The sequence below is a fragment of the Haliotis cracherodii genome, unplaced genomic scaffold, assembly GCF_022045235.1.
Source record: "Haliotis cracherodii isolate W230 unplaced genomic scaffold, xgHalCrac1.p SCAF_36, whole genome shotgun sequence".
NCBI classification, from domain to species: Eukaryota; Metazoa; Mollusca; class Gastropoda; order Lepetellida; family Haliotidae; genus Haliotis; species Haliotis cracherodii.
In genome coordinates, this window is record NW_027266293.1 from 1,624,123 (window position 1) to 1,634,529 (window position 10,407).

Below are 10,407 nucleotides of genomic sequence, written 5' to 3' on the forward strand. Positions count from 1 at the left end.
CTGGGGACCTGTTCTTCCCTAGACTCCCCTGCGGCCAATACTGGGGACCTGTTCTTCTCTAGATTTCCCTGCAGTCAATACTGGGGACCTGTTCTTCCCTAGACTCCCCTGCAGTCAATACTGGGCACCTGTTCTTACCTAGATTCCCCTGCAGTCAATTCTGGGGACCTGTTCTTCCCTAGATTCCCCTGCAGTCAATACTGGGCACCTGTTCCTCCCTGAGTTCCCCTGCAGTCAATACTGGGGACCTGCTCTTCCCTAGACTTCCCTGCAGTCAATTCTGGGGACCTGTTCTTCCCTAGACTCCCCTGCGGTCAATACTGGGGACCTGTTCTTCCCTAGACTCCCCTGCAGTCAATACTGGGGACCTGTTCTTCCCTAGACTTCCCTGTAGTCAATACTTGGGACCTGTTCTTCCTTGAGTTCCCCTGCAGTCAATACTTGGGACCTGTTCTTCCTTGGCCTCCCCTGCAGTCAATACTGGGACCTGTTCTTCCCTAGACACCCCTGTAGTCAATACTGGGGACCTGTTCTTCCCTAGACTCCCCTGCAGTCAATACTGGGGACCTGTTCTTCCCTAGACTCCCCTGCAATCAATACTGGGGACCTGTTCTTCCCTGAGTTCCCCTGCAGTCAATACTGGGGACCTGTGTTTCCCTAGATTCCCCTGCCGTCAATACTGGGACCTGTTCTTCCCTAGACACCCCTGCAGTCAATACTGGGACCTGTTCTTCCCTAGACACCCCTGCAGTCAATACTGGGGACCTGTTCTTCCCTAGACACCCCTGCAGTCAATACTGGGACCTGTTCTTCCCTGAGTTCCCCTGCAGTCAATACTGGGGACCTGTGTTTCCCTAGATTCCCCTGCCGTCAATACTGGGACCTGTTCTTCCCTAGACACCCCTGCAGTCAATACTGGGACCTGTTCTTCCCTAGACACCCCTGCAGTCAATACTGGGGACCTGTTCTTCCCTAGACACCCCTGCAGTCAATACTGGGACCTGTTCTTCCCTAGACTCCCCTGCAGTCAATACTGGGGACCTGTTCTTCCCTAGACACCCCTGTAGTCAATACTGGGGACCTGTTCTTCCCTAGACTCCCCTGCAGTCAATACTGGGGACCTGTTCTTCCCTAGACTCCCCTGCAGTCAATACTGGGGACCTGTTCTTCCCTAGACACCCCTGCAGTCAATACTGGGACCTGTTCTTCCCTAGACTCCCCTGCAGTCAATACTGGGGACCTGTTCTTCCCTAGACACCCCTGTAGTCAATACTGGGGACCTGTTCTTCCCTAGACACCCCTGCAGTCAATACTGGGGACCTGTTCTTCCCTAGACTCCCCTGCAGTCAATACTGGGGACCTGTTCTTCCCTGAGTTCCCCTGCAGTCAATACTGGGGACCTGTGTTTCCCTAGATTCCCCTGCCGTCAATACTGGGACCTGTTCTTCCCTAGACACCCCTGCAGTCAATACTGGGACCTGTTCTTCCCTAGACTCCCCTGCAGTCAATACTGGGGACCTGTTCTTCCCTAGACTCCCCTGTAGTCAATACTGGGGACCTGTTTTTCCCTGGCCTCCCCTGCAGTCAATACTGGGGACCTGTTCTTCCCTAGACTCCCCTGCAGTCAATACTGGGGACCTGTTCTTCCCTAGACTCCCCTGCAGTCAATACTGGGGACCTGTTCTTCCCTGGGCTCCCCTGCAGTCAATACTGGGCACCTGTGGTCGATGCTGGGGGCTATTCGTCCATGGGATACCCTGAAGTCAGTACTAAGGGACTCACTCTTCCCCAGACAAGTACATTACTGGTTCACATAGGTATTTCCCATCTAAACCTTCATGCATAAGTGTTTATACCCTGCCACATGACCGGGAATCCCAACATCCACATCATCCATCTTCGTCTTCAGTATTAAGTCACTTTTCGCCCAAATACATTTGCTTCCTCAGGAAATGTTCTATTACAGGAACACAATCACTCGCCTCAACAAATCCTAACGCAATTGAATAGAAGTCAAATGCTGCCTTGAAAAAATCCCCTCTTAACAATTTTACTGCTTGTGGAAAGAATGGAGGAACTTGCAGTGTGTTAAGGTGAGGACCGGAATCTATTAGATTTGCCGTTGGCGCTGACATGCCCAGACATTAGGGTAATGTAATGAAGGACCCACAATATGTCTATCCCAGCTTCCTCTTCAAACACTGACCAGCTTCGTAAACAATGAACGGAAATTTACAAAACCTATTAAATATCAATTTGATTTGGTTCAACATCGAGTTGCTGGAGTCTGTTGATTGTTCTCCTTGGTCAATAATCCAGAAGGCGCTGTGGTGGAGATGTCGGCATGTCAACGACATCTGACACCACACAGTGAATGCTGGACTTATTGTAACACACATCGTCTGAAAAGTAGACAACCAGAATACACTGGACATCTTAGTAGAGTCAAACACATCTCCATATAAACAACATATACTGAACCCCAAAAGAAACGTCACCCCAAGTAACATTGCATGAAAAGTTGTCATTTAAATATCTGGGTAATTTTTGTCAAAGTTTCTAAAATTCAACATTACCTTGTCTGAAAAAATGAAATTTGATGATAAAAAAACAAAGCAGATGACAATAAAACCGATTGCCCAAACACATCACGGCAACGGCCATGGTAACATGATGCATGCGAGTTGAAATTGTGCAAATTGAAATAAACATGCGTTCCCCCATTTCTTGCCCTATAAAAATCCACCCAGATCGAAAAACATTCATTTGTTATTAAATTGCTACCACATGCCAAGAAAGACACAAAGTCAATGACACCAAGCCCTTGGACGGCAAGTAGCCAATGCATTTCAAGTCCACGTAAGAACCATATAATGCTCCAGCAACGGTACCAGACCACCAACACTACAGATGACCGACTATATAGTGGAAGACCAAGGGTCACCAACTGACGTCAGGATCATCAGATTGTGTGACAGCATCTTCAAGATAGCTTTGTTACTGCTGTGGAAACTGCTGGACAGACCAGCGACACATTAGTGTGGACACCACACGTCAATGATTGACGAGCAGACACCTCCACTGTCACAGGCCAAACCGAGGACCCATTCTGTCACAACGTCATTGCCGGCACCATCTTCAGTGGGCAACACAGCACCAGCATTGGCACCACCAGCAGTGGAGAAGAGTCTTCTTCTCAGACAAGAGACCTTACTGTTTCTCAAGAGTAGTTAGCAGAGAGAGAATCTGGCGATGCCGTGGGGAACGTTATTCAGATGCTTGTGTTGTTGAGAGAGACTCGTGGGGTGGTCAGAGCATCATGGTGTGGGGTGGAATTGGTCTTGCACCGAGGGTCGGCCCTGTGGTCTTCCAGAACATCGGTCCAGGGAGAGGCAATGGTGTCACAGCAGCTCGGTACATTGATCAAGTCTTGAGACCACACGCCATACCTCATTTGGCGCGTCGCCACAACCACGAGTTTCAGCATGATAACGCCCATGCCCACACTGCAAGAGCAACAAGAGACTTCCTCCAGCAGAATGGCATCAGAACCATGCAGTGGCCTGCCCTCGGTCCTGATTTAAAGACGGCTGAATGACATCTGACCAAGGTCGACATCTGCAGCTGAACTGCGTCAGGCGTTCCTCAGAGTGTGGGCTTAAGTGCCTATGGCCTTCATCAACAGCCTCATCAATTCCATGTATCGACGTTGCACGGCAGTCATCAATGCACATGGCAGACAACGAGAATCTAACTTGTGATGCGATTTTCTCGGAGACTAGTGTTGTGTTTCACTTTAAGAACATTTGACACTTTAATTTCAACCTTGATGATAAGTTTTGTCATGTTTTATCATTTTGATATGTCTCAAAGTATGTTTACAGTGTTTCGACAAATAAGGTTTCTCATATATTGGTCCACGGTGATGTTTCTTTTGCAGTTCAGTATATAATCAGTGTTCCCATATGCTGGTATTTACCAGTTTGTTACCGGTAAATTTATGCTTGGATGGGTAATTCATATGACTGCCAATCCCTGTGGGTCACCAAATAAAGTGCCTCATAAATCTTTGCTGTTGAACAAAACATTGGCGATATTCATATAAGTTCATTTTCCGAATGAAGTCAGCATGTCTGTTACCATCAGGGTTTCCCCTTGTCTATTTTTAGTGCAAGGAAATAACATTTTTCTTTGCTTTGAGGTTAAATATATATTTGTAGCGACTAAGTCATGAAATATTAAATTAAAAAGAAGAAAATTGTGACTGGGCTTTGTGTTAATGACCTGTAGATCTAACTATGTTACGTCAGAGATGACATCATTGCATTTATATGCAGACCTTTATAGCGATATTGTATGGCGGTATGCTATAAAACGTAGAAGAAGGATGAAATGTAATAAATGAGAAAAAGAGGATTGTGGATGAAAATAGGGCGCGGTGTGGATGGCGCCGACAGGACAGAATGCGTGCAAAGCATGGTTGTGGCCCTCCACCATGGCAAGGCAGATGGGTATAGGTATGGGAACTTGGTACTCCATCCCGCGGAAACAGCAGGCAGGAAGATTTGGACTGCCGCTGTAGAAGCAGCAGCCAAGAAACCTGGGTTATTTTGTTATTAATGTGCAAAGAAGTTGACATCCATAAATTCTCTTCCTTATGTGTATCACTTCTAAATGCAACCCGTGAATACCCAGGGTAGAATAGGTCTTCAGCATTCCATGCTTGCCATAAAAGGCCACTATGCTTGTCGTAAGAGGCGACTAACGGGATCAGGGGGTCAGGCTTGCTGACTTGCTTGATGCATGTCATCGATCCCAATTGCGTGTATCAATGCTCATGATGTCAATAACGAGTGGCGTTAAACAACAAACAAATCAAACAAACAATGAAAAGTTTAATGAAATTTGAACATAAATTAGATTACACTATGCCCATTGTCTCACAATCTGATGCCATTGTCTGAATTGACGGAAAAGTGGCCATTGCTACCTTCATGATTATTTACATTGTGTTCAGTGTCAACACCATTCATTGTACCTACCAGATTTGCCATAATAAGTGCCCTGGGCGCTTATGAAATTTATTTGTCAGGCCGCTTATTCAAAGGCTCAAAATTAACATTTTCAGGCATAACTGACAAATATGTCAGAACATTCTTGGGGCACTTATAAGAATTGTATGACTGAAATTGAAATCAGTGTTACAGGGGTGCTTATAGAAGTGAGGCGCTTATTACGGCGAATACAGTATGACATTGTTCCATGCAATATTTCCATCTACATTTCTGTTTTGTCTCATTGGAAAGCAAAACAAACCTTGTAATATACTTTTCCATGGTCTGACAATTTGTCTTGTTTTGGGTTTTTCTCCTCCATTTTATGCCATGACAGTGTGTCACATTTTCAACTAATCAATCGTATTTTACCTCACAACAGATATACAGTGATCCCTCGCTATAATGCCACCTTGGGGGCGTAAAAGACAATCAGCAGTTTAGACAATGTGGAGTTGTGGGTGGTGACCAACACAACAGTACTGGTACATGCTTGCTCTGCCTACCTAACACGATCTACGCTGCACGTTTCAGAGTTAGAAAAAGATTAGAATATAGTAGTTGTTTATGACTTATAGTGTAGAAAAAGAATTATTGCGTGTTATGCTGCTCAGAAAACAAGAGTCATCTAAAGATGACATATCCCCCCGGCAGCTGTCTGTAAAGTAACCACTCGTAAATGTGCAATTCTGTATGGGGTCAACAGTTGAATGTTCTTTAAGAAGCATACATTGTTTACCCACTGAATGGTTTTCGAATTCTGCCCCGGAAACGAACCCATTCCCCAATGGAGTCTAGGTCCAACTTCTTTCCATAAAAATTGTAAAAAATAAAAAATTGTAAAAAAATAAATATCAAAAGGCACCACTTCGGTATGTGCCTGATAGCTTTGCCAAGTTTCGATCAAATACACTGAATGGTTTTCGAATTCTGCCCCTGAAAAGGAAATGATTACAGACAGATGGACAGAAGGACGGACAGACAGACTGGCTGATCGCTATATCCCCCCACATTATATGCCGGGGGGATAAAAACACACAGTACCCCTTCAGCCATTTCAGGTGAACGAACAAAAACAAACTTGGTCAATAGAATTTTTTTTAAAATTGAGACAAAATATAAGTAGACAGGATGATTTACCATTTAAATTGCATTTCTTGTTCTGCAAGGCTTTGTATTATATGCAGACATGACACACAAAGCTGTGGAGGGCGTGGTTGTCAACGGTATCACGACAAGGTCTTCTTAGAAAACTCAATTTCCTGGAAAAAGAGTCGAAAGTAAACCCGAGACCTTTCCACGTATGCAAGCCGGTCTTTGCCCATGTGAACTGACTCCACTTCACGCTGATTGCCACACCGCAACACAATACCGACAATGGCGTGTGCATTGTCAGGAAACTAAGCCGGAAACTAAGCCAGAAACTAAGCCGGAAACAGCATTTAGCTGTACACATGTTTTCTCCGAATCTACCCAAAGTTACCTAATCATATAATTTCAATGATTCAATGACTGTGTAGCGGTCATAAAATTTCCGAGTCCCGTGATGGGATTCGAACCACGGACCTCCTGAACCGAGGTTGGATGCCTTGTCCACATGACCAAAGAGGTTAACCCCGTCAGCAAGCTGACAAGGTAAGGATATCATCTGTGGGATGACTCCACGCCCTGCTACATACTCCCCCGTCAACAGAAGGCACGTCTCGGGCCGCGTAGTAGGGTACTGAGGCTTATTTTGCTCAAATTTAATATGAACGTGCTCAGCCCCACGTTGGGCGCCAATGTAGCGGCCATAAAATTTCCGAGTCCCGTGATGGGATTCGAACCACGGACCTCCTGAACCGAGGTCGGACGCCTTGTCCACATGACCAAAGAGGTTAACCCCGTCAGCAAGCTGACAAGGTAAGGATATCATCTGTGGGATGACTCCACGCTACAACTGGAAGAACCGTATTTTGAACTATTGTTTTATCAGGAATCATATATTCCAATATCGTGTTATTTTATTTGCAGCCTTACTATATATATTATAAACAATAACAGCCATAAGCGTAGTACTTCGGTACCGCTGATCGCTATTGCCGGATCTTTTGATGTGTGGAACAATTTTACCTGTGTTACCGTCGAGGCTCACACATTCTCTATCGCAAAAAATATGTTGGCATATAACAGTTAAACTACAACAAATATGACTTTATATGTGACATTATGATATATGTATCCATTCTCTGGCAACTAACGTTTGTTTCAAGGTATCAATAGCAGTAATCTGGCCGTGGTTGCTGTAAATAATGGTTAGTTGCGCGATCTACCTTCACACACAATTTCGCCAAAATTAATGTAAACAATATTGAATGAAATATTGAATAAATTTATTAAAATATGTCACGAACATAAGTCCAGATATACAACGAACATGTTTTTAAGATCAGATAGTGTAACATAAGGATTAAACTTGTTGATTGCTATTTCCGGTGTTGCGTGCTTGCAGTGATCAGCTGGTAATGATTTTTTGCGATGAGCGATTTGTGTCACTGTAAAACTTGAGTTTTTTAAAAATGTACATAGTTTGGGACCCATGCGTTACCGCACGCTATTACCAAGTTAGCGTTAATTTGAAGGGCGCAATAGCAAGAGAACACTGTACTATATTAACCAATCGCTAGGTTTCTTTCAAATACACTTCAGTAAGATGACTCAGCATACTATGTTACATGATGAAGTGTTAGTTTGACAGAAGAAGCGAAACTAATAATAGTCATCAGTTTTCGAAAAACTAAATCAAAACAAACAGGTAACTCTATCATCAAATTTCTTCTTATAAAATGGTCATGAAGGTCAAATACACTACTACAATAAGTTTGTTTGTTTGTTTGTTGTTTAACGCTGCACTCAGCTATATGATGGCAGTCTGTAAATAATCAAGACTGGACCAGACAATCCAGTGATTGAAATCATGAGCATCGATCCACGCAACTGTCAGTAACGTTCAGTCACAGTTGGTCACGTAGTCAGTCACAAAATTGCACATAATTGTCACATTGGACAAGATAAACACAATCAGGAAAATTGCACACAATAACATGCAGTCCCTTTGTTTGCCTGACAATCCAGTGATTGACATCATGAGCAACTATCCACCCAGACTCTGAATTCTTCAGTATGCATTTCTCATCGTCTTGCCAGAGGCCCTGTAAGGGTTAGACTAAGCTGAATGTTTCTCAGCTCAGCACAGTGATTCTCGCTCTGATTTTGTAGGTACTACTTTATGACTCGTCATTTGTAAACGTGTATAAACAAACATATGTCCGAAGGTTTTGCAGGTTTGATTATATGGAATATATAAGCCCACACTCGATATCACTCGTTGGCTATTAGTAAATTGCTGCACAGTTAGTTGTAATTGCAATATGTTGAGAGAAAATATATTGTTTCACCTTTTACTTTGTAATGGAATACTAGTTCATTGTGCGTAGAACTTGACTGTATCACACACGACTTTATTTTTCTTGCTTTTACCGCATACTGGCTCATCAATAAAACAAGCCTGGTCGGTTATACCATCTGTTGTGGTTGACTTCTTCTTACAAGCAATCAGGAAACGGAATAGAGGCGGACTACTCAAGCAATAACACAGCAACAAGTCAGGGCAATAACCTCCACAGCAACAAGTCAGGGCAATAACCTCCATCCATGTCTTCATAACATTTGGTAATCTGGCACACGGTCATATCATTCCAAAGGCATTTCCTCTCTGAACATTATTTTCAGAAGATAAATTCCTGATATAAAACTGTCATGTATAACACTAAGTTCTGCTGCAATATCTGTTCCCTAGCGATCTGTGATGCTTTTTGTTTCAAACCATTGCCCGCCAATATGATTTATTCTCTAACCAACTAAGGCAAAGATTTATCACTGAACTGCAGAAACCTTAACAGTACACATTTAACTAAGATAAAAACAGCTATCAAATTATTCAATGTTCAGGCAAATTACCATGCAGACAGAAACCAATTACTATCCACAAATTCACAAAACTTCGCAATTCTCAAGAGTGTGGATGGAATCACATTTTTTAAGCTTAACTTTCCCATCTCACATAAGGGCCAAACTAATACATCCACTTCTAACTTATGTTGACAGAGATCGATCCTCATATCTTGATTCATTTATGTATTACGCTCCTCAAGCTTCAAGTCAAGATTTCTTCTCTAACTGAAAACCTGATGGAGTTATTTGTTCAGCTGGGATGGTGCACAGTAAGTTCTGGGCCTCAGTGGGTGTGTCCAGGTCAGTGTGGGTGTGTCCAGGTCAGTGGGTGTGTCCAGGTCAGTGGGTGTGTCCAGGTCAGTGGGTGTGTCCAGGTCAGTGGGTGTATTCAGGTCAGTGTGTGTGCATTCAGGTCATTATACGGTATCCAGGCTTGGTGTTTGTGTGTCCAGGTCAGTGGGTGTATTCAGGTCATTGTGGGTGTTCAGGTCAGTGGGTGTATTCAGGTCAGTGTGGGTGTATTCAGGTCATTATATGGTATCCAGGCTTGGTGTGGGTGTGTTCAGGTTTGTGTGGGTGTATCCAGGTCAGTGTGGGTGTGTCCAGGTCAGTGTGGGTGTGTCCAGGTCAGTGGGTGTATTAAGGGCAGTGTGGGTGTATTCAGATCAGTGTGGGTGTATTCAGGTCATTATACGATATCCAGGCTTGGTGTGGGTGTGTCCAGGTCAGTGGGTGTATTCAGGTCATTGTGAATGTATTCAGGTCATTGTGGGTGTTCAGGTCAGTGTTGGTGTATTCAGGTCAGTGTGGGTGTATTCAGGTCAGTGTGGGTGTAAAGGTCAGTTGGTGTATTCAGGTCATTATATGGTATCCAGGCTTGGTGTGGGTGTGTCCAGGTCAGTGGGTGTATTCAGGTCATTGTGGGTGTTCAGGTCAGTGGGTGTATTCAGGTCAGTGTGGGTGTATTCAGGTCATTATATGGTATCCAGGCTTGGTGAGGGTGTGTTCAGGTTTGTGTGGGTGTATCCAGGTCAGTGGGTGTATTAAGGGCAGTGTGGGTATATTCAGGCCAGTACGGGTGTATTCAGGTCAGGGTGGGTTTGTCCAGGTCAGTGTGGGTGTCCAGGTCAGTGTGGGTGTTCAGGTCAGGGTGGGTGTTCAGGTCAGTGTGGGTGTCCAGGTAAGTGTGGGTGTCCAGGTCAGTGTGGGTGTTCAGGTCAGTGTGGGTGTTCAGGTCAGTGTGGGTGTCCAGGTCAGTGTGGGTGTCCAGGTCAGTGTGGGTGTTCAGGTCAGTGTGGGTGTTCAGGTCAGGGTGGGTGTATTCATGTCAGTGTGGGTGTTCAGGTCAGTGTGGGTGTTC